We start from the raw sequence: 6,000 nt of genomic DNA, 5'->3' as shown, positions 1-6,000 counted from the left end.
CCAGTACCTTTAGTTGAAGAAGAAACCAGGTCCCCCTCCTTCTCCCAACAGTGCTCCTTCTACTGTCACCCACCTACTCCCACTGAACTCGTGGTATGTCCCCTTCTGCCAGCTCCGACACCGGCCCTCTGTCCCACACAGGCGCTGCCTACAGCTCCTCCATGGTCATGGCCTGCAGAGGTGGTGAAGAAAGTCTAGGAAAATAATCTCTCTCACAGCCCCAAAAAAAGACCCAAAAAGTGTGACTGTGGCAGCAAGTGAAGGAAATGGAACCGGGGTTGACCTTTGGGGGGAAACAGTGGTGTTTGCAATGCACTTGGTGAGGCAGTGAACTTGGGGCTCTGGATGCCTCCAGCAGGCAGAGGGGTGGGGATGCCGGCCTGATCATCACCTGCTGAGGTCCAGACATGGCCTTGAGCAGACACGAGGCTGGCAGGTGATCAGCAGACACCCGTTTATAAAAGGAAATTCCCAGTCTTTTAGAGGGGATGCAGCCATTTCCAAGGAAGGCAGGTGGGCACCTGGGAGGCCATCTGGGGCGGGTCTACAGGACCCAAGGGCTGACTATACTTTCAAGCCTCAGGAAGGCTTAAAAGTTTGCACCTGGCGGGAAGGAGAAGGTAACACGCATGCAGCCAGAAACTGCTAGGCGCTTTGAATTTAGCATCTTACATCCCATGGGATCCTCTGGGACAGATATTTCCCTCCATTGTCGAGGTGAGGAAGCAGAGGCTCAGAGGGGCCAACTGACTCGCTCAGGTATGGGAGCTGAGACATCCACACGGAGGCTCACAGACAGGAGACCTCATGAGTCCCCAGCAACACAGCAGGGGCTAGAGGACTGGAGGGGTGGAGGCCTGAGTTCAGGGTCGGGGTTTACTCAAGGCTGGGACTCCCAGGCTCCCTCCACTCCCCCACAGGAGAGGCTGATCTGGAAGGCCAGGCCTGCAGTGAGCACCAGGTGTCCATGACATTTAGCAAGCACCCTGCTGATGGTTGGGATCCAACAAGGCTGGGCAGCAGCACCTGGGAGCAGGGGGGAGGTAGCAGGTTGCCAGCGAGGCTTGAGGCACAGCGAGGCACAGGGAGGCTGCAGGTTGGGGTGGGGAAGAGGCCATCTTGGGGGGCTCAGTGAGGAGCCACCTCGGCTACGGATGGAGGGCCCCACGGTCAGGTAAAGGCTCAGGGCTGCTGGCCTCGGACTCTGGGGGCTTCCCTGGTCTCTGTTCCTGAGCTCACTCATAATTTGAGGTGTTCTGGGTTTCTGTTGTTTTTTTATAACGTCCCCCATTTTTGCTGAGGGAGGCAGCATGGGCAGTGGACTGAACAGAGGACTTGGGGGCTCAGAAGACATGGGTGCAAGTGTAGACCCCCCCCCATTTACATTCGTCTGACCTGAGCAAAGTGGGTGTGGTCCTCCCGGCCCTACACAACTCAAGGGATGCTTAGTAATGAAGCCAGGGGACCTACCTGAAGGCACCGGTGAGCTGTAGACACAGGTATGAGCTGTGGAGCTGGTTGAGTTACTAACTAGCCTGGCTGAGTGGGAAAGTCAGGGCTGGGGGTGGAGGGGGATGGAAGGAGTGCCCAAAAGTAGGAAAAGCTCAGGGTCTGCAGCCACCTGTCCTGATTTGGAGACCGGCTCTGGTCTTTATTAACCGTGGGATCCGGGCAAGCTAGTTCTAGCTGCCAAAAGTGAAATGGAGACTGGGTTTATCAAACTGTAAATGCTTGCTGGTAAGTGGGAGCCCAGGGCAGGTGGTCAGCCGGGCCACACCCACCCCCACCTTTACCTGCAGCCCCGCCCTCGTCCCCCAGCCCCGGACACCGACTTCAGTGTATTACAGTGAGTGTGTGAGCTGTTCAGGATGCACTATTTCATTTATACAGATGGCATTCTGACATCTTGTTCTGTTTCTGGCTTTTATTTCCTACCCAGCCCTGCTTCAGATGCATGCCCATCGCTCTCTACAGACATGTAGCCTTTTGCCTTTATCTGCTACAATGACACATTCACCCACGTGTTACTAATGACCTCTCCTGGCCATGACACTTTACTTTTCAGCTGGAGGAACTGGGACCCAGGAATGGGGATCTGCTCGGGAATGTTTTGCCTCCTCCTCGGATGACCTATGTGTGTGCCCAGGTGCTCCATGGAGAGAATGTCTGAGACGGCAGGCTCCAGGATGCCAGCTCCAACTCCCTCCAGCAAACGGGAGGCAGCCCAGCCTGGAGCCCAGCTGCCTTCAGAAGCCTGCTCATCGGTGGTGACAAGCCAGGAGCAGCAGGCAGTGATATCCCCTGCCTCCAGGACCCCAGGGGTTCCGTGGCAGAGCCCAGAGGAGCCCTCCCTGCTACCCCACGCCCTGCAGACTGTGCATCCAAGCAGGGAGGACCTCTTCTTCCAGGGACAGCCAACCACCTTGGGAGTAAGTAGACCACTCCATCCCCACAGACCCTCCTCCCTCCAAGGTAGACCTGAAACAGCCACCACCAATCCCAGCAGCTACGGAGTGGGCAGGATTTATAGGGCCAAAGGCATATCCCAGTAGGAAAGTTAAAACAGTGGGAAAACAAGACAGATCTGCAGAGCTGTCCCTGCCTAGCCTCCAGCTCGGGAAAAAAAGGAAAGGCTGGAGCCGCCACCACATCCTGGAGGGTGGCTGCTGAACCCGGAGTGAGCAGGGTGACCTCCTCCTCTGGCCACTCTGGGGTAAGAAGTCAGCTTCCAGGGCACCTGGGTGGCTTAGTGGGTTAAGCCTCTGCCTTGGGCTCAGGTCATGATCTCAGGGTCCTGGGATCGAGCCCCACATCAGGATCTCTGCTCAGCAGGGAGCCTGCTTCCCCCCTCTCTCTCTGCCTGCTTCTCTGCTTATTTGTGATCTCAGTCAAAGAAATAAATAAAATCTTTTAAAAAAAAGAAGAAGAAGAAGAAGAAGAAGTCAGCTTCTCTCTGGTTCCCCTTGACTTTCCTTTTCTGATGTCCCACACCTGCCTGTGGCTCTCGCTACCACACCCAAGTCGGTCTTGGTCCGCGGCGGGCAAGCGTGAGCCACGGCCGACCGTTGGGCATGGATGTCAGAGTAGCAGCTGAGCCAGACGTTTGAATCCCAAATTGTGCGGTCACCAGTGGGGGCTCCAAGCATGTTTCCAAAGTGGAGGCTCACTTACCTTGTTGGCAATGGGCAGTGAAGGACAGAGAGAGCAGAGGGAGCCTGGGAGAAGCTACCCCTCTTGGATGATACTCAGAGATGCAGCATGTCGGAAGGCAAGGTCACAGCGCTACTCTCAGGGTCAAAGAAGCCTAAGGAGGGGGCCGGTGACAGCTTGGAACAAAGGACCACAAATGCAGGGCCATCAGCTGAGGCTGACTCAACCCGGCATTCTGGAAGACGAGGCCGAAACCAGCAGCATGCTCGCACGGATGCCGTACAGAGCAAGCAAGGAGCACAGACTTTCTGCTTGGGCTCACACGAGCTCAGAGGCCAGCTGGGAGACCTCAGGCAAGGGACTAGCACTGCTGAGCCTCGCTTCCCATCTGCATCACAGTGACAAGGGTGCCCGCCTCCCGGGCTTCTGATAGTTTCACGATTGGATATATAGAGTGCTTAGGACACTCGGAGCCTGGCACGTGGGAGGTGACCAGCATGCTAACTGAAGGAGCATGAAGGAGGACCCAGCTGGTTGCCCAAGATGGTCCTAACCCAAGGCTTCAAGAGTTCTGCAAAGCAGTGGTGCCCAATTGGGGGTAGTGGGCCTTGGGTCTTGCCTCTCACTGGCTTGGGTGATCTTGGCAAGGCACTCCCTCTCTCCAGGGCCACATCAGCAGGTGGAGGAGGTTGTCTGAGATCCCTTTGGGCAGTGACACGTGGACAAGGATTTGCTCAGCTCCACCATTTGAGTCACTCAGAGAGTCCTTGCTGGGACCCCCAGGGCTTCCGCTCACCCCCACCCATGCCCCACAGGCCCTACAGATCCTTATTGGTTTGCTGCATATCAGCGGTGGGGGTATCCTGGCTGCTGCCCCTAATTTTATGGAGTTTCCCACTGGTACCTGCTGATACCTGCTGGCCAGCGGAGTGCTGGTGAGTACCCCAGAGACCCTGCCTGGTGGTGGCCAGAGGCAGGCTTTCTGTGGAACCAGATGGGGGGCCATGGGGGGGCTTGGGAACTCTACATCCTCCCTGAGCCCTTAGGGAAGAGTTTGAGTCTGAAATGGGGGTGTGGATGCAGGATGTGGATCGTCCTGAGCTCCAGGGGATGCTCTCATTCCCCCCCACTTCACACACCCGTGCAGGGTGCCCCAAGGCTGGGAGCTGGGCTGTAGGCTGGTCAGCCAGAGGATGCAGCTGCTTCCCTGCATGTGGGGCGAGGAAGGATGGGAGGTGTGGAGAAGGGCCCCTACCCCAGTAGGTTTAGCCCAAGGAAGAAGAAAGACAAGGTTCCTGGGGTGGGAGGGTGGGGGTCCCACATTTAGTATACAGGTCAAGAAAGAGAGCCCCTGCTGTGGAAACCACCCCCCCCCCATGACTTCAAGTCAGACAGACATCTGCTTTCTAGAACCAGATCTACCACTTCTCAGCCCCATGACTTAGGCAGAGACAAGGGAAGAAGCTGCCCAAGTCTCCTCATCTTCGTATTAGGAGGCTGGTCCTTCCTGAAAGTGTGGTTTCTGGACGGGGGCGTTGCATCCCCAGGGAACCTGTTAGAAATGCAGAGTCTCAGCCGCACCCCAGACGGACCAAATCAGTCTGCCTTTTAACAAGCGCCTAAGCTACTTGTGTGCTCCGATCACTTAAGAAGTAGTGGACAAGGTACCTAGGAGTCATTAGTGGTCACCTTCTAGAATTCTGTCCTATAAGCTCCGCAGAGCCCAGTGGGAGACCCCGTGCCCTTCTCTGTTGCCGTAACCTGTCCCTCCCTGTTCATTGGCCACCTTGTGATGAGCCATAGCTGTCCACCCTCAGGCTAAGTCCTTCGAGGATGGCAAACTCCCCAGGTAACCTGCCGGCACAAAGGTTTTACAGAGAGACAGAGCCGCCCCAGGTTCTCGGGGGCCACGAGTCCTACTGCCCTCTCTCTAGTTCTTCATTATAGGAGTGGCCATCCTGATGGCCACGGCCAGCTGCACGATTCCCAGGGTGAGTTTCTCAGCCCCTGCCTCTACCCCCAGGCACAACTCATCCTGGGAAACATAGAAAGCAGTCGGATGCTCATGGGAGCCTTTGTACGAGGTGGTGGGGAGGGCAGCTGTCAAAGCTGCCTGCCTTCTGTGAACACCTGATTACCCACCGGTGCCTGTCAGGGAAACATGCCAGTCCCCAACACCAGCCACCTGCCGGGACAGGGGGAACGCAGACCCATCTAGCCAGGGCTTTGCAGGAGATCTTTTCCCTGAGTAGCCCCAGAGCCGTGATTTTGAATCTAGGGCACTGGGACGGGGCGCTCATTCCCTAGGGCTGCTGGAATGGAATAGCACAGGCTGGGGGGCTTAAAACACAACAGAAATTCGTAACCTGCCAAATCCAGTGATCACACACCCCAAATCTAGGTGGTGGCAGGCTCACATTCTCTCTGAGGCTCTGGGGGAGAATCCTTCCTTGCATCTCCCGAGTTCCTGGGGTGCCTGGCACTCCCAGACCTTCCTTGGCTTGTGACAGCTGTACTTCCCCTCTGCCTCCTTCATCAGGGGCAGGAGACCAGACACCAGACCCAGGGTCTCCTCCTTGCCCATGAAGACACTAGTTGTATTGGACTAAGGGCTCACCTTCAATGCATATGACCTCATTTTAACCTAATTATATCCGCAAAGACCCTATTTCCAAATAGGTCCCCATCACATTCATAGGAATTTGACCTGTCTTTTTGGAAGGCACAAACCCACAACAGATGGCAGGTAGCTTTTAGAGTGATGCCAACCGTGGTGGATTACGAGGATGAATTAGTGTCGTCTGCCACGGCACAGGACAGAGGGGCCATACGTGGGCCACGGGCACGGAG

This window comes from Enhydra lutris, unplaced genomic scaffold, assembly GCF_002288905.1.
Source record: "Enhydra lutris kenyoni isolate GAN:26980312 unplaced genomic scaffold, ASM228890v2 scaffoldscaffold22, whole genome shotgun sequence".
Lineage (NCBI taxonomy): Eukaryota > Metazoa > Chordata > Mammalia > Carnivora > Mustelidae > Enhydra > Enhydra lutris.
This window is presented reverse-complemented; position numbering follows the sequence as displayed.